This window comes from Erpetoichthys calabaricus, chromosome 4 (assembly GCF_900747795.2).
Source record: "Erpetoichthys calabaricus chromosome 4, fErpCal1.3, whole genome shotgun sequence".
Lineage (NCBI taxonomy): Eukaryota > Metazoa > Chordata > Cladistia > Polypteriformes > Polypteridae > Erpetoichthys > Erpetoichthys calabaricus.
In genome coordinates, this window is record NC_041397.2 from 248192661 (window position 1) to 248211197 (window position 18537).

General features: G+C 39.7%; 1 protein-coding gene across 1 annotated transcript in view; it reads right to left on the minus strand.

Annotated features, from left to right (window-relative positions):
- The window catches only part of parp4 (poly (ADP-ribose) polymerase family, member 4), a 160141-nt gene extending 142577 nt beyond the window's left edge, over positions 1 to 17564 (minus strand). Inside the window, exon 1 of the mRNA XM_051926163.1 lies at positions 17477 to 17564. The gene's annotated coding sequence lies outside the window, so the exon portion shown is untranslated. The remainder of the gene's footprint in view (positions 1 to 17476) is intronic.
- Between the last annotated feature and the right edge of the window lie 973 nt (positions 17565 to 18537).

Consider the following 18537-nt stretch of genomic DNA (forward strand, 5'->3'; position numbering starts at 1 on the left):
CTGCTGCTTAAGCCCACTGCTATACAGTCTACTCTTCTATGATCATGGGCAACGGCATCACCAAGTGTGCATTAGACACCTCTGTGACTGGCATCATCAACAATGAAGAGGCTACATGTAAGAGGGAGGTTAGACCTGACTGCATCATACCATGATGACAACCTCCATTAAAGTCCACAAAACAAAGGAGGTCATTTTCAACATCAGGAAGGACAAAGGAAATCATAATCAACTCCACATCAATGGTTCCCACATCTAAACAATAAGCGGCTTCAAATTCCTGAGGGTCTGTATCACTCGCTGCCTTTCGTGATCTGTCAACCCCACCTGCATCCTCAAAAAAGGCTCACCAAAGACACTTTTTCCTAAGGGGGCTAAGGAGCTTTAGGGTGAGAATCAACATACTGGTGAACTTCAACCACTGCACTAATGAAAGTATACTGACTGGATGCATCATGGTGTGGTTTGGTAACCTGACTTGTGAGGATTGTAAGCTCCTCCAAAGGACCACCCATACTGCTTCTAAAATCACATAGGGTGACCTTCTACAGCTTCATACCATCTACTCTACCCAGTGTTTGAGGAAGGCTAACTTCATCATCTCAGATGCCAGGCATCTGGCTCATCCCCAGTTTTCACTTCTTCCTTCTATTAAACACACTGCATCCGCTTTATAGACATCTTCCTCCCCTAGGCTATAAGGTCACCAAACTCTCTGTAATCCAATCCTGCCTGCCCTGTACTGTACCCAGCTGCTGATTCATGTCTAATTATGTCACATGTGTACTGCAATCAGTACTTTTTTTTTTCCCCACTACCATTTATTACAATCTATATGTCTGTATACTTCTACTCTTGTAGAATATGTCTACTTCTACTCTTATTATTTGTATTCATTTATTTATATGTCATCTTATTGTCTTATCGCATGTATAAACTGTATTTCCCTGCACCTCACAGCCTTGCAACCATAACACAAGAATTTCACTATGCTCTTTAAGTGTATTGGAAAATAAAGATCTAATATAATATTGAATACTTATGTTTTCAATGACTGTGATTGTGTAATGACTCTCTTCATTGTTAACATCTGATTTAAGATCTGAACCGTATATTTCCAGACAAAAACTGGAAGATTTCTAGGGATAATGTTGAAAAATAATAATTGTAATTATCAGGAGTGATAATCAATTTTCTTTGTCTCAAGTTTGGAAAAATCATGAAGTGTTTGAAGTGGCATGAAGTGCCAACATTGGATGGGACCGTCCCCCAGGTATATAATGCTGATCATTTGCATTATAGACTGTGTGGGACTTAGTGGTAGAACAGATAAGTAATGATGCAGGTTCTCAAAATGTTATTTGTATGAAACATATACAACATAAGTAACGTGTTATCTCTGCTTGTCGCCAAATGTGCAGGTTGATCTTCGAGTTCCAAGTCAGTATAAGTGAAGGGGGCGCGTGCCCTATTCATGCATAATCAGCTACGTAGAGATAAAAACAAACCTTGAAGGAGCCTGATAAACAAATACAGGAGACTCTATGACATAGTAATAATAATTTATTACTATTAATTTAATAATAATTTATTACTAGTTACAAGACATTTCTATCTTTTAGATAGAAGAAAAAGTGCAAAGCATCAGCACAGACAATTTGGAGAGCCTTCAGCACGATTTCAAAAAACACACCACTTTGAATTTTCTGCCTTTAAAAGACCTACATATTTTTTCTGACATTTGACTTAGATTTCAGCATTTCTGCTTTGTTTTGACAAAATATATGATTGTGCGTCTCTGACCAAGTTCTTTATTCTTTGATCTCATAGTGGCATGGTGATGCGGTGGTTGGCACTACTGCCGCACAGCTCAGGTCACCTTTTAGCCACAATAATCAGTCCAGTATAGTTGGCAGATATTTCCCTAGCCTTCAGGGACACTAAAGATGATCATACCATTATAAAACAGTGAAATCTAGTTCAGTTAGTCCTTCCCCATTGACTTTTATGCATTTCAACAAGTTTGGTGATATTCGCAAACACCTCCGTGATTTCTCTAAACTCAAGGTGAAGCAAATACAGTGGAGTTTGCTCATCACTATTGACAATGACTTGTTTCAGCATTTTTGTTTGCTGTGTCATACTTTGTTACTGTATACCTGCTGCACTTTGCAACACTAATGAAGTGAACAACAAATACACGTCATTGTACTTTAAGGTTTGATTGGCAAAAACTGAAATTACGGTCAAGTCAAGTTGGGGAGCATGCACTGGTACAGTGCGTTGCCGCACCCACTACACAATGAAACAACTCAGGATTCTGGTTTGGAATACCCCAGACAGACACGCGGTCCAGTCCCACCCTCCAGAAATGACCCTCTATCTGCCGCAGCCAGGTGTTACGTGGGTGACCCCTTGGTCTGGTCCAGCCATTCGGGTCCCTAACAATGAGGATCTTATGAGCTGAATCACCCTCTGGGAAACGCACCACATGGCCATAGTGCCATAACTGACGCTCCCTCACAATGCAGGTAATGTGCCTCATTCGGGATTCCATGAGCAACCGCTCATTCGACACAAAGTCAAACCAACAGTACCCAAGACAGGAAGCACCAGGACTCTAAAGACTTGGACCTTCGTCCTTTTGCATAGATATAGGGAGCGCCACACACCCCTTTCCAGCGACCTCATGACCCCCGATGCTCTCCCAATCCGTCAACTGACTTCATAGGAAGAGTCACCAGAGACATGAATGTCACTGCCAAGGTAACTAAACCTCTCAACAGGGTCAACACTCTCTTTGCAGACAGACACACTACTGATGGCTATGCCCAAGAGGTCATTAAAGGCCTGGATCTTGGTTTTTATCCTGGACACTCGCAAGCCCAGACACTCAGACTCCTTGCTCAGTCTCTCAAGCGCTCCGATCAGAGCCTCCATTGACTCTGCGTAATTTAAGTAAAATGAAACTTATATGGCATTGGTCTCTGCTTTGCACCCATTACCACCAGGACAAGCTCTGAGTACTCTTGAGCTTATATTGGAAAGGGCAGATTCAGAAAATGGAAGAAATAGCTCAGGCATACAGGGTAGGATTCAAAAGTAATGAGCCTCATTTTGTTCTGACGCAAACGTACCTCGCCGCGCGCCCCACTTGCCAGCGACGGCGACGGTGGGTGTTGGCTTCACAACGCAACAGAGCTCCTACCGCTCTGAGCTTTCGGAGCGGTAGGATCGGCCTTGACGGGAACCCCTGTGCGGTAGTGCATCATACGGCGGAATGAAAAGTTCGTTAGAGCAACGGTACGCGTTGAAGACGAAGACCATGCTCATTGCCTTCTTCGGAGTGAAGGGGATCATCCACTACGAGTTTGTCCCGCAAGGACAGACCGTGAATGCTGCTTACTACTTGGAAGTCCTGAAAAGGCTGAAAAGAAGCGCCGCGTACAAGCGAAGGGACATCAAGGACAGCTGGAAGCTTCACCACGATAACGCGCCCAGCCACACTGCCTTCATCGTGAGCGCCTACCTGGCCCGGGTGAACGTTCCGGTGGTCCCACAGCCTCCCTACAGTCCGGACGTGTCGCCTTCTGACTTCTTCTTGTTTCCGCGCTTAAAATCAGCGCTGAAAGGAAAACGCTTCGACTCGATCGAGGACATCCAAGCAAATGTCAAGGCAGCCCTTGCAGCCATCTCGGAACAGGCCTACGTGGACGCCTTCGAGTCATGGAAAAGCCGCCTACAAAAGTGTATTGCTGCAGGAGGTGCCTATTTTGAAGACTATTAATTAGTTGTACCGATTTGCTCAATAAATTTGTCTTTTTGAACAAAGGCTCATTACTTTTGAATCCTACCCTGTACTTTTACTGCAACTGCTTAATTTCTCTTACAAATTTTGGCTGGAGCTTGGGAGGGATGCTGATCCTTTTATTTTATTATTATATTAAAATAAATAGGTTTGACTTGTTTTGTAATTTCAAAGGTATTTTGTTCTTAATAAAAAATTGATAATAATAAAAACAATAACAACAAAATACAAAAACTAAGAAAGAAGGATGAAAGGTTCATTCATTCTGATTTGATTTTGTATCATAAGTAATTGCCAACCATTTTCTTAGGTTTTTATCCTTATTTGCATTCTTTGTGGGTCTGACACTTTTTTGATATGTTATTACTCTTTGTATGTGTAATGCCATCCCAACTTCTGTTAGACTAAATACTTTAACTTGAAGAATATACTGCTTTTCAGACCCAATTAAGCCTAAAAATGAGAGAAAGTCGGGAATCAGTCCTTCAAGCTCCTCCTTCCATTATTGTTTAAATGCATCTAAACACCCACATGTATTCACACTGGAGGAGTTATAAGACTTCAGATAATCTATAATGAACATCTTTAGAATAACACGTAAAAACTATGTGAACACGAGGTGGTGGTGCAAACTCCACACAGATAGGGATTAGGCCAAGATTTGTAGCCATGTGTCTTTGAGATATGTAATCACAGCACCACTTTGCTTCCTCCTTTTCGAATAATTATTCTGTAATTAATCATTGTAGAAGTATTATATTAAAACTTAGTTTCAATAGACTTGCTTAAAATAAGGAGTAGTAGAATCCTAGCCTTGTTGAGACCACCTAAGCCTGCTATGCTACCTGGATTCAGTATGCATTTTAAAATTTTTATCCACATTAAATATGGACTGATCCCACAGTTAAAAAAACTGCACAATATTTTTTCTCTGCTGTCATACTGTCACACTTTCTATAATAAATTAACAGCACTACTTGATTCAGCCACATTGGTTCAAAAAACGTAAAAGATCATTTATGACAGTAGTATGCAAATTGTACTTTTTACATCTTTACTTTATTACTCACTTCAGTTCACCTTACAAATTACTGAATGTGCATTTTCAACTTAGAACATTAAAACGAAATTATAAGCAAATCTGCAACATATGCTGGTAACTGTGGTAGAAAAAGTGTTGTGTTTAACTTAGAATATAATTACAAATAAATGGCACATGTGGCCATCTGGAGCAACTGGGAAACTGAAAACTGAGCTCATTCTATGCCTGCCTTTTTGGAATTTAAACTGAGGGCAGAATCACAGCTAAGACCATCCTGTGCATGAATGGATGCCAACTCACTGTTAATAAAGGTGGTTGTCAGTTACCAGTAAAACAAGCCAGGTGTTGCTGTCAGTGGGTCAATTAAGATGGGGTTAGCAAGCCATATGTGTGCTTTCTTTACCTTCCATTGTTCTAATAAAGGCTCATTTTGACTTAGTAACCTCCCCCAAATGTTACTTACTTTAGAATAATTTAAAATGTACTGTACCACTAACACAACAGTGTATTTTTAAGCAAATAATCAATGGTCAACACATTGCCTAATGTCTATAAAAAAATCTTCACATTCTTTCAAAATGTTCTCATTACTTGGGATAAAAGGCTAACACAAAAAACATTCAGTATTTTCTAACGTGTATAAATACACTGTAAGACAAAAACTGCATGTGAACTCCAAATGGTTAAAAACCAGAAAAGTTAACTTAAAATGGCAAACAAGAAAAATAGTTTCAATTAGCATAAACATGCATTAATAAAATCAGTTGATAATTTGCTCCAGTATTAGTTTCCTAGAAGTGATCCAATAGTCAAAGCTGCTCCCTCACAGCTTGAAACTCCTGGATTCAAATCCTATGTTAATTTACACCTTTTTACCAATGTCTGCATAGGTTTTTCCATGTTTTTCCTCCCATATTCCAAAGAATAGTTTATTGCCAAGTTTGAATTGACCCAGATGACCAAATGTGTGTGTCTTTCAGTGAATTATAACCACTTCAGAGTTGGTTCCAGCCTTGTGCCCAGGGCACCTGTTGCAGGCGCTTGGTCCATGTCACTCTTAAGTGGATACGCAGGATCTAGGATCTAAAATATAATGGATGGATGGACAGATGGATGGTTGACTGCTTTTAAAATTTTACAAGTGCTTAAGCTCAGTGAATAAAATTAGCTGCTAATGTAGATCTCCTCTGCTAGAAAAGAAACAATTGAAATGAGGAGATTTTAGAAGATATTCAGTAAAAAAGACTGGATGTTTTAAATATGTCTTAAAACACAGGAATGACTATCATTTTGAAGTGGAAAATGGCACTATTTCAATCCAGATCTCCAATATGTAGGAAAAGCAAGAAGGATAACAGTAATTGAGGAGGTTAAGAAACCTAAAAAATAATTAATTAAAAATGACCTTTATGACTAGATGCAGAATGTCACTCTTATGAAAATACAGTTTGTTATCTCACTCAAAGAATTCCACTGTAAAGTACAATGGAAGCACCTTTCTGTTATAAGATATTCTCCTCAGCAGGGCTTATACATTGGTGTGAATGGTCAATACACTGCAGTATTACAGAATTTTGTAAAACATTTTCTTTAATACTTGTATTTTAAATTTAGTTTAGATTTATTCTTTTAACGCATAGTATGTTGCTTCTAAATGTTCTTTAAATTGCAAACTAAACTACCCTGTAGTTCTTCTCTCATGTGAGAATGGAAACAAAATAAACAACTTTTCTTTCTTGTGTTAAGTTGAGCAAGGGTGACTGTTAGCCTTAATTTTGTAATGCAATGGCTGAGGATATTCCATTGCAAAATTCACTGTTTACATTTAATTTGAGTATTTGGATTAATTTCAGTTTTTATGATGTTAAAAATAAAAAAATCTTGATATAAGACCAAAGGAATGTAAACAGGGTTTATCTCAGAGCACGTCATCCAGAATCCATATTACTAACTGAGAATGGTAAACCGGATGGCATGGACGCAGGTAACTGGATGGCATGGACGCAGGTACACGGCGATGGGACCATGAGACGTACTGCGCAGGCGCATAGAGCTCAACTAACAGAAATAGCAGCAGGCGTCACCGCCATATTGTGAGTGGCACTACTGCGGAGTGAAGTTAGGAATAATGTGCTGCTTGGGATTGTACAAACCGCTGAACGCTTTACACCAAATTCAAACACAATACAGCTCAACGATACACACACAAGCCCACCTGGATAAGATCAATGAACGCAGGCGCCTACAACGCGCGTCCGAAACTGCGGAAGCAAAACAGGCACGGGTTCAAAACGAACGAGCTCGACTGACGGATATATAAACACGAGCCCACCTGGATAAACAACGTGCCCATAGCTAACGACATAGCCACACAGAAAAGAGGCTTCTGCACTGCACCCCAGAGTCAAACGTAACACACTACGGGGTCCGCAAACGTCCACAAAGATAGTACGGAATATATAAGAGCACACCCATCGAAAAAAAATCAATCGTGTAAAAGCACATAGTACACACAAATCATGTGCTCTCAGCGCATATAAAGCGTATAAGGACAATGCGGAGAATAGAGACCCAAAAGCATTGGAGAGAAAAAAAGGCAGATAAGAGATTATGAAAGCAGTGGAATTCGAAAAGCTCAAACAAACGATGGCGCGATACACATGCAGAGAAAGGTACAGAATATGAAAGCAGTGAAATTCGAAAGTATTGTAGCGTCCCAGCCAGGTTGAGGGCTTTTTGGTTTTAAGTGACTGTTAGGTCCGATTGAGGGAAGGCGGAGTACAGCACGGAGGACTGATAGCGGGGTATTGATTTGATGCGGTAGGGGGGGCGTTGGAGAGGGTGCTAGAATGTTGTGTTTGGGGTTAGGAAGTCAGCGATTGTTCAATATGTTAGGTAGAATGCCCAAAGGGGACTGGGCGGTCTCGTGGCCTGGAACCCCTACAGATTTTATTTTTTTCTCCAGCCTTCTGGAGTTTTTTTTTGTTTTTTCTGTCCACCCTGGCCATCGGACCTTACTCCTTTTTATGTTAACTAAGGTTGTCTTATTTTAATTTCTTATTTGTCTTTTATTCTTCTTTTCTTCATTATGTAAAGCACTTTGAGCTACTTTTTGTATGAAAATGTGCTATATAAATAAATGTTGTTGTTGTTGTTGTTCAAGTAAAACTTTTGTGACACTTTATCATGTCAGTCACTACAGTATCAAAGAAAAGATAGAAACGATTGCATTACCGCAAACAAAAGGTGATTAATCATCACAACCAGGTGTAATTGAAAAAATACCAGGCCAAATTGAGGTCTGAAAAAAAGAGTAGACAACAAAGTCTTTTCGCATTCGCATCATTCAATGGACAAAACGTGGATTTACACAATAATGGACCATATGCTATGGGAATCTGTGCTCCCACAACAGTTAAAGGAACGACAAGTTAAATTTCAAAGAGTACACAATTCGGTCGGGTGTATATTGATGATCTCGGAGAAGCGATGCAAATTTTAACAGGCAAAAAGAAAGGTGATGTATATATCCCGCGATTAACATTACACACCAAAGGAGATTGTAATATGCCATTCATAGTAAAATGTTTACAGTTTACCGTGAGAATAGCTTTTGCTATGACAATCAATAAATCACGGGGACAAACGGAAAAACACGGATTATTTATTACAGAAACAGAAACAATATTCACTCACGGGCAGTTGTACGTTGCGTTGTCACAATGTGTCTCCAAAAAATATTGTTTTTAATGAAGCTTTAAAGTAAAAGTGAAAATAATGAAATTGAAACAATTCCAAAAAAAAAATTGTAAAATTGTATATCCAATTAACCAAACAGGGGTTGGCGAGCGAAGCGAGCAGGGGGCGAAGCCCCCTAGTAAAATGTAGAAGATGTAATGATGTGCATGCTGCATCCCATAAGTATTCGCATTCTTAATTTGTGCTTGAATACCTTTTCCACAATAAAAATAGTCAAGTGGGATAAACTGACTGAAGATTTTTTCTCACTTAAGTGTAATTCAATCATACATTTTTGCCCAAAATTATATAATTTTAACATTTACTTCAGCCAAATTAAATGGGGAATTAATAAATACCATATGCATCAAAACATTAAAAAACTGGAATAGTATTTCATAATGATCATAAGGTTATGATAATACGGCATCTTATTATGGAGTCTTTGCAGTTAATGGTGTGTGGCGGATGGCCAAAGCCCTTACCTGGTTTCCAGGTTGGCCACGGGTCATGAGCATGTAAACTTAACCCTACTGGGGCTAATAGCCACCGCCAGGACTTTTGCAGGGCCCTATTTTTTTTTTTTTATTTTATTAAAATCAAATAGCATTCCATACAAATAGCTCAAGTTTTACAAAAAAAGGTTTGAAACAAATCAACCCCCACCCCTGAGAAAGAGAGCTAAGGCAGCAGCGTAAAACTTAAAGATAGTAAAAATAAGAAAATAGATAAATTAATAAAGGAATAAAGATAAATGAAGTAAAAGAGGGGAGAGAACCTGCTTCTTCAATGTAAATGCTTATTCTAAAATGTTACTGAGTAGATCCTGTTTGGTTTTGAAAAAGTTTTTTACAGCTTTTTTCCAGCAGGGCCCTATTTCGCAGCACTTCCGCCATGCTCAGAAGTGCTGACGGAAGAAGCTCATTGGGCACCTGGGCTTTTTCCGGGTGCCCTATTAAAGGAGCCAGTTACCACCACTCAGTGGCCAGTTGGGAGGAAGTGGATGAAGCTCTAGATGAGGAGTGGAGGCAAAAGGGACTGTGTTATGTATGCTCTGTGAGCCAACTGTAAATAAAAGCGTGTGTTGTGTGGCAAACTTGTGCCTGCCTGTCTGTGTTGAGTTAGGGCGGCTGTACGCGCCCAGGCTTCACAAGTGGAATGGGAAAAGAATAAAAAAATGAAATCTGCTTAAGCATGCACAGTCAAAGAATGGATCAGAATTAACAAAAACTCCTGCAGATGTCAATCAATGGTTTCTTCATAATATGGCTTTGTACATTTTGCTAAGCTGGAAAGAAAAATGTTTCGAAATCTATAGTAGGTGCCACAGTTCAAGAAAGAAGCCTTTAGCCCTAAGTAGGTGCTACCCCTTCCAGTCAGGTTGCAAGAAAAACAGGTGGTCCCCAGAGGATGGCAGCTCACTCCAGAACCAGCAAGTAACTAGGACGTAGATCCCGTTAATTAGCATTTATTTGATTATTTCTGTGAGTCAATACACTTGATCCTTGTGCTGAGCAAACCAAAGTGCTTTATTTTGTTAATTTTAAGTTTTGACATGACACCTACAATTAAACAGGGTAGCCTGGCTAGTGCCCCAATTATTCTTTCTGGCTCCTTGCAGTCTGTCCACTGGTCTCAATGTGCAGATTTATCCAAACCAAACTTTGCATTGTACTGTGCCGATACTGAATATCAAGGAGCTCTACAAGTACTCTAGTAGCCAGCAGCCATACCACATGCACTTCAGAACAGGTCATCCACCTGAAGCTAAGAATGTTTGTGCCCAGCCAGTACTTTGGATGGGAGACAAACCAGAAAAAGCTTGGGTTACTGCTAGAAGAAGGTGTTGGTGAGGCCAGCAGGGGTCGCTTGCCCTATGGTCTGAATGTGGATCCCAATACCTCAGTGCAGTGATGGGGACACTGTGCAGTAAAAATGGCTCTGTCCTTCAGTTGAGACGTAAAACCAAGGTCCTGACTCTCTGTGGTCATAAAAGATCCATAGTCTTCTTTTGTAAAGAGTAGGGTGTATCCTGATGTCCAGGCTGAAATTGCCCACTGTGGCCTAGTCATTCTGGCCATCTAATCATTCCCGGTCTCTGATTATTGCTCTTTCTCACCACTTCACCATCTAATAGCTAATGTGTGGTGAATGTACTGGCACAGATTGGCTGCCATTGCATCAGCCACGTGGATGCTGCACATCAGTGGTGGTCAAAGTAGCTCCCCACTCACTATGTAAAGTGCTTTGAGAACCTTGAAAAGCACTACATAAATATAATGAATTATAAATTATTATTATTATTAAGCACACTGCTATTTTACAACTGTTTAAGTGCATTGTATCAGACATGTAGCACAGGTCTTGTAACAGTAAGGGGAAACAGTAAGAAACAGGTGATGACTGAACTGGCAGTCATATTGTGTAAAGTCCAATGACCAAGCTTATTCCAATACGTGGTCATGGAAGGCCAGAGCTTTTCCTGGTGGCATTTGGCACAATGTTGTAACTAACCTTGGATGGAATGCCAGTCATTCTCTGGGCATATATCTGCAAATCACATACTCTATGCCAATTTACAGTCACCAGTAAACTCTGCCTTTGCATATCTGACATGTGTGAAGAAAAAAAATGTGCCATAAGAAACTCCACATGGATGATATTTTTTTTTTTTCTAAACAATATTGAGATTTAAGTCAATTAATCCAAAAAAGTAAAGTTCAATTATACAATTTTTATGTGACCATTTTTGTTTAGATGTAAACAGACAAATAACAAAAAGATGCCACTCTCAATCCCCCCACCCCAGACAAAATGATAAGATTTAATAGCCTCAATAAAAATGAAATAAAGAAAATGCAATCTGGCATATAAAGGACCTATATAAAAATCCCCCTCTAGATCTCACCATGCTATCCCTGGAAGACAGGCAAATTGTCTGATTGATCAGCATTTTACCACAGCTTAGGTACTGAATGTTCTGTATATACAGTTGTTCTGATAAGTTTACATACCCTGAAATAAAATCCTGCAGTACTTCTTTATATTCCCTGCTTTGTGCCCCAATAAATGCAAGTTATCGCCAATATACTAATAACCCAATTGTGCTTCACTCACTTAGAATATGGAACCAATGTAGGAAGCATTTTAAGACAGAGAATCTTTTATTGGTGGCACCACTGCACGAGAACCACCTTTTTCAACCCTCGCAAACATATGCAGTTTTTAATGTCTGGAAAACATTTGGGATTAAATCACTTAGAGATCTGTACATAGACAGCATCTTTGCATCCTTCGAACGATTCCATTCCAAATTTAACTTTCCAGCAACACAATTCTTTCACTATCTTCAAATTAGAAACTTTGTTAAACAGAACCTGACGATTTTCCCCATCTCCCACCTTCCTCTATGCTGGAAGAAAAATTGTTCAGTTTTCGAGGACTCAGACAGCATTTCTGTAATATATAAAACCATTTTACAGTCCCTCCCTTTCAAAGATCCAAGAGGACAGTGGGAAAAGGATCTCTCACTCAATATCTCAGAAACGGAGTGGGAGTTAGAATTGCAGGGAATTCACTCGAGTTCCATATGTGCAAAGCATACAATTATTCAACTCAAAATTATATATCGAGCACATCTGTCACACTTAAAATTGTCCAAAATATTTCCAGGGCAATATCCAACCTGCAAACGCTGCAATCAAGTTCCAGCCTCACTGGGTCATATGTTTTGGGCCTGCGCCAAATTAACATCATTCTGGACAAAACTTTTTAAGTGCCTTTCAGACAGCCTTGGTGTCCCAATCCCTCCTAACCCATTAACAGCTGTGTTTGGTGTTCTTCCAGATGGGCTTAAAGTGGAGAAGGACAAACAAACTGTAATTGTCTTTACTACACTATTGGCACGCAGACTTCTTTTGCTAAACTGGAAGAATCCTAACTCCCCTCTTTTAAGTCAGTGGGTAACTGATGTTTTATACTACAGTGGAACCTCTAGATACGAGTTTAATTCGTTCCAGAACTGAGCTTGTATAGCGAATTTCTCGTATCTAGAACAAACTTCCCCATTGAAAATAACGGAAATCCAGTTAATCCGTTCTGCACCCCAAATATATTAACATAAAAATCAATTTTCCTAACAAATAACACTGATAAATTATATATACTGTAGTCTACCTTTAATAAATAACACTGGTAAATAATATAACTGATTATTAAAAGAATCAAAACAGGTGTCCAAAGTGCAGTAGAGCATTCAATAAATCTTTAAATAAATAATCCTTAAAACAGTTGTGAAGTGGAGGTTTAAAATACACAAGAATAACAATCCTTTAACACGAGGTTAAAACGTCAAAAGGATGCCGTCTTTAAAAAACAGATGACAATCGCCGGTGCTTCTTCTCTGTTAGCGTCTCACCTGCGGGCTCTGCAACAGGCGAGACACTCTTAATGCAGCTGACCTTCTCTACACCGTCCTGCTTCAGCTGTTTGGCTCGCCTGTTCAGCTACACGCGAGCCTGCACTTGCCTGCCTGCCTTCTCTCTCTCTCTCTCTCTCTCTCTCTTTTCTTTTACTTTTTCTCCCCCTTAACCGGCTCGTGCTTCTCTATATATGCGGGGAGGACATGGCAGCTGCAGCCCATCAGCCACAGGAACAATCATGGATGTGGGCAGTTTCCCACCTGTGCACTTAAGTGAGAAACGCAGACACCGCAGATCGCGGCTCGCAACTGCTACCACGCCCCCTTGCTAAGCCGCGAGCTATACCCACAGCCTGGCTCATGGCTCGTTACGCGAACCAATGCTCGTATTTAGAGCTGAATTTTTCGCTCATACTTTCCTCGTATTTTGAATTTCTCGTATACAGAGGTGCTCGTATCTCGAGGTTCCACTGTATTTGAAATTGGAAAAATCAAATTCTCATTTAGAGGATCTGTGCAGAACTTTTTCAAAAATGAGCAGGATCTAATCAATAATATTTTAGAATAAACTCTTAAAGCACTGAGGAAGCAGATTCTCTTCCCATTTCTTTTACTTCTCCATTTATCTTTATCCGCTTATTAAACTCATCAATTTACTTATTTTTACTAGCTTTAAGTTTTACTCCGTTGGCCATGCTCTCTTTCTCAGGGGTGGGGGATGATTTGTTTCAATCCTATTTTTTGTAAAAATTGATCTATTTGTATGGAATGATTACAATAAAATCAATAAAATTTTTTTTAAAAAAGTTTACTTACCCTGGCAGAATTTGTGAAATATTGGCCATTGTTTGGAAAATATAAGTAATCATGCAGAAAGCTTTCCTTTTAATTTGGGAGCGTGTGGAGGTTACAAAAAGATATCCAGAGATCTAAAAATGTCTGTCAGTAGTATTCAAACTCTGATAAAAAATGGAAAGTTAGGGTTTCTGTTGTTACCAAGCCATGGTCAGGAAGACCAACCAAGATTTCAGCCACAACTGTCAGGATCATCTGTCGAGATGCCAAGCAGTATTCACAAGGCACTTCAGGTGAAATGCAGGTGAGATACACCTCCATGCTTCACAGAAACAATGATGTACTTTTCCTCATGGGCCTTGTTTGCTTCCTCTCTAAACATAGTGTTTATGGTTGTGACCATAAAGTTTAATTTTGGTCTCATCACTCCAAAGGACTTTGTTCCAGACGTTTTGAGACTTGTCTTGTTTGGCATTTTGTAAGTGGGCTGTTTTGTGGTATTGGCACAGTAAAAGGCTTTTTTTCTTGCAACTTGACCGTGCAGCCCACTTTTGTTCAAGTACCTCCCTTAACTAACCTTAATTTGAATCTGTGTTTGTGCAGCTTGTGTGTATATTATCAGCCCCAACATTCAAGAGTATGTAAACTTTTGATCAGGCCCATTTAGGTGATTTCAGTTATCATTATGATTTATAAAGGGCACATACAATTACATGATAATAAATTGCTTCACCTGAGCACACTCCCTAACTAAAAGGAAAGCTTTCTGCATGATTACTTATATTTTCCAAACAATGGGCAATATTTCACAAATTCTGCCAGGGTATGTAAAATTATGAACATAACTGTATAACCCTCTCTTACCTAACAGGAGAGAACTCCATATGGTTTAATTCACAGAAACTGGTTTGCCAGGGATGGAGTGTCACTACTGCAGGGGATCTCCTCCAGAAGTTTAAACACAATTTGGCCAGGAGGAAATAAAACCGGGCGGCACGGTGGCGCAGTGGGTAGCGCTGCTGCCTCGCAGTTGGGAGACCTGGGGACCTGGGTTCACTTCCCGGGTCCTCCCTGCGTGGAGTTTGCATGTTCTCCCCGTGTCTACGTGGGGGTGCTCCGGTTTCCTCCCAAAGTCCAAAGACATGCAGGTTAGGTGGATTGGCAATTCTAAATTGGCCCTAGTGTGTGCTTGGTGTGTTTGTGTGTGTCCTGTGGTGGGTTGGCACCCTGCCCGGGATTGGTTCCTGCCTTGTGCCCTGTGTTGGCTGGGATTGGCTCCAGCAGACCCCCGTGACCCTGTGTTCGGATTCAGCGGGTTGGAAAATGGATGGATGGATGGATGGAAATAAAACCTTTACTGTTCTGGCAAAGCTTTTAGAGAAAAGATATCAATTAAAACAAAACTATATTTGGGAGTATTAGGGAATTGAAAGACTCAGAAACAAAGGTTGTTATAAACAGACAGTATCTTGTAAAGAGAATCTAGAGGGAAATGTCATATGGGAAGAAAACAGAGAGGAAAACAAGCAACAAACTAATTTGTGTTGCTTATAAAGGCTACGAAAACAATCTGAATCTGGTTCTACTGATAATTGTGCCTGAGGCTAGGGGTCTGCACTGGCAATTGGAAGGTAGCTGGTTCGAATCCCGTAAATGCCAATAGGGACTCTGCTCTGTTAGGCCCTTGAGCAAGGCCCTTAACCTGCAATTGCTGAGTGCTTTGAGTAGTGAGAAAAGCGCTATATAAATGCAAAGAATTATCATTATTATTATTCTGTTAAATAGGAAAGTCACTGCAAAGAACATCATGGTGTCATACAGTATATGTTAGTAAATGGAAAAGCTGTATAGGACATGTTAGACACTAGGGAATTAAAGAGGGAAGAAGAGCCTGACTAGAAAGAGAGAGGCAATGGTTTAAAGCTGTGTAAACATGAGAGTGTAACACTTAATGAAAAGAAACAAACATTCAGAGCTGACTGGAGCTGTAACAAAAGAGGAAATGGAGGAGCGAGGGAGCCAAAGGTGAGACTGCAAGTTGAGAAAACAGTACTTGAAAAGAATCAAGAACAGATTTTAACAAGAGTGAAAACTGAGCATTACCACAGTCATTTCAACTTAACTTCTAACTAGAGTTCTAAAAAATATGGAAGGTTTGAACAAAAGTAAACCATGATATCTCACTGGTACTTTCAACAAAGTTCATGGAAAGTTTTCCACCTAACTGTGATGCTGACCTCTTGAAGTGACAACACAAAGACCCATTCAGGAATAGTGGAAACAATGTGGATGTAGTGCCTCCTACTCCTTCACATTATGGTTTGTGATTTAAACAACAGAAGACTCTCAATACCCCACACTGACATGGAAAGGGGTCTAGGGTGTTACTAATCCATCCACAAGCAGCATTTCAGACCAACAAATTATGAGTTATTCGCAGAATCAACTAACAGATAGATAGATAGATAGATAGATAGATAGATAGATAGATAGATAGATAGATAGATAGATAGATAGAACACGTAAGTGGAAAGTGATGTGTGACTTTTCCTTGAATTATGTGTGTTCTCTATCTATCATTGCATCTTGTCATGTGTGCACTCTGAATCTGAGAGTCTGTGCACTTGCACGATCCATGGGAAACAGTGCTACGTATGAATAAGTGAATGGAGTACACTTTTACCGTACATGTAATTATATTATGCTTATTCTTTTTCCTGGGCACTGTGAGTAAATGGACTTCTAGCAGCTTTGAGCCTAATGGATGAAATAAAGTTCTCTGAATTGGGTTGATTAGGGACTCTTGCAAAGTCCTTGTATGCATTTGATTGTGCAAGTGTACTCTTTGATAAACTAGCTTTTTCTCCAGGGTTGATTTCTTCCTTGAATTGATTTAAACGTATTTGACTATGGAAGGTTGGAAAGATTGACATACAGTAATGTGGCTACTTAATAATTGCAAGCTAATGTCAATTTTATGTGCAGTTATCTTGCATCACTGAAACATCCTCCGTCACACCAGTATATTGCCCTGTTAAACTACACAACAATCCAGTGTTTGCATTTTAAAAGAATACTCAATTCCCTGTATGTATTTTCTAGTGAATTTTGAACAAAATGAGTGAAAAAAATGTATGGTGCAAAGCATTCTGGGAGTGAAAACTTTGGTCTCATCTTGATATATGATCAGTTTTAGAAATAAATACTTGGTGAAAAGAATGTGAATAGTGGAGCTTTACAGCTAGCTGTAAATGTTTGAATTGCAAACATTTTCATTCTTTTTTTCAAGTTGAAATGAAACTTTCCCGGGTCGTTCAGTTCCTGTATACAGTACAGATGATTTAATAACGTCCTATACGACAGAGCACCCAGTACCACAGGTAAGTGATTGCCAAGTGTTTTAACACGTGATCAGCACCAACCAACACTCACGCACACGCCCACTCAAACCGGAACGGCCATTACATTCGTCAAAGTAAGTGACAGCTGGTTCCTTTGTAGGACGAACACACAAATCCCATACAGGGTGCACCCTAACCAAGTATCGAACCGTACACCTTCTAGAATACCGGTAGTACGAAAATAATGTTTTATTACCATTTTCCCCTGCTTTGCATAGTGTCAACAGATATTCCGAAGACCCATTTAAAGGCTCCTTCTGGCCTGCACTTACCGGACCAGTCGCGGACAGGAGGTCGGGCCCTCCGAGCAAATCGCGCACAGGCTGTACTTCCTGGTGCAAGAGGATATTATTTCTCAGAGATCGTCATGGGTGTAGGCTCTGCCCGTTTTCGGGAAGGGGAGGAGAAGGTTTAGTCTTCACTGGAACTGAAACATTTAGAAAAAAAAATCACATTTTAAAACGAAACAAAGGTATTAGTTAAAGAATATACAGCGGGGGAAACGCAGTCAAATGTCGCAGCTCGTCATTTAATGCCTATTGTGACTCGCGTCCAGGTGCAGCATAATCCAATCCAATCCATCCGTTTTCAGACCCCCTGCGCTACATTCAGAGTTTAAAAGACCGAGGTCCGAACTGGCGAACCACTGGAATAACCGTGGACTGGACGCTACATTAACGTCACATTTTGTTTTCATTTCGTTGATTTTAAAATTTACATTAAAAATAAACAACCAGGCTCCAGGAATATTGCCACCCGAGGCAAAGTGCATTTTACATCCAAGGTTTATCTTTACTAGGCACGTGACGATACTCGTAATTCACAAAGATTACGTAAAACTATACAGGTTTCACGATACTGTGCATTTTATGAACAAGGTATACATAAAACAATAAAAGATGAACTTTAAAACAATATAAAGGGCTTTAAAATCAATTGAAATGTTTAATGTGAAACTTGTCTAAACACCTTGTTTACACCTTGTTTGAACACGCTTGTTCAAAATCCATACTGCAGGCCACAAGGCGTGGTGCAGACTTAATTTGACTTTTAACAGACATCGGTTGTGACTGACACTAAACAGATTCCAGAAATTAACAAAATAGTATAATCAGAATGTACACAAAGTTAAATGCAGGTGCACAGACCTGTCATATACATTAGGGGGAGGAAGGCAACAATGATAGGCTAACAACATGTTGATAGTGTAGAAGAAGAATGTTCTCCTCAGCAGCATGTATTTTGTGTGTTTAGTAAATTAGAATCTTTATAATAACTATTTTGTAACTTGCCAGTGAGAGACGCTTTGGCTTATGAACTAACAAAAATATGT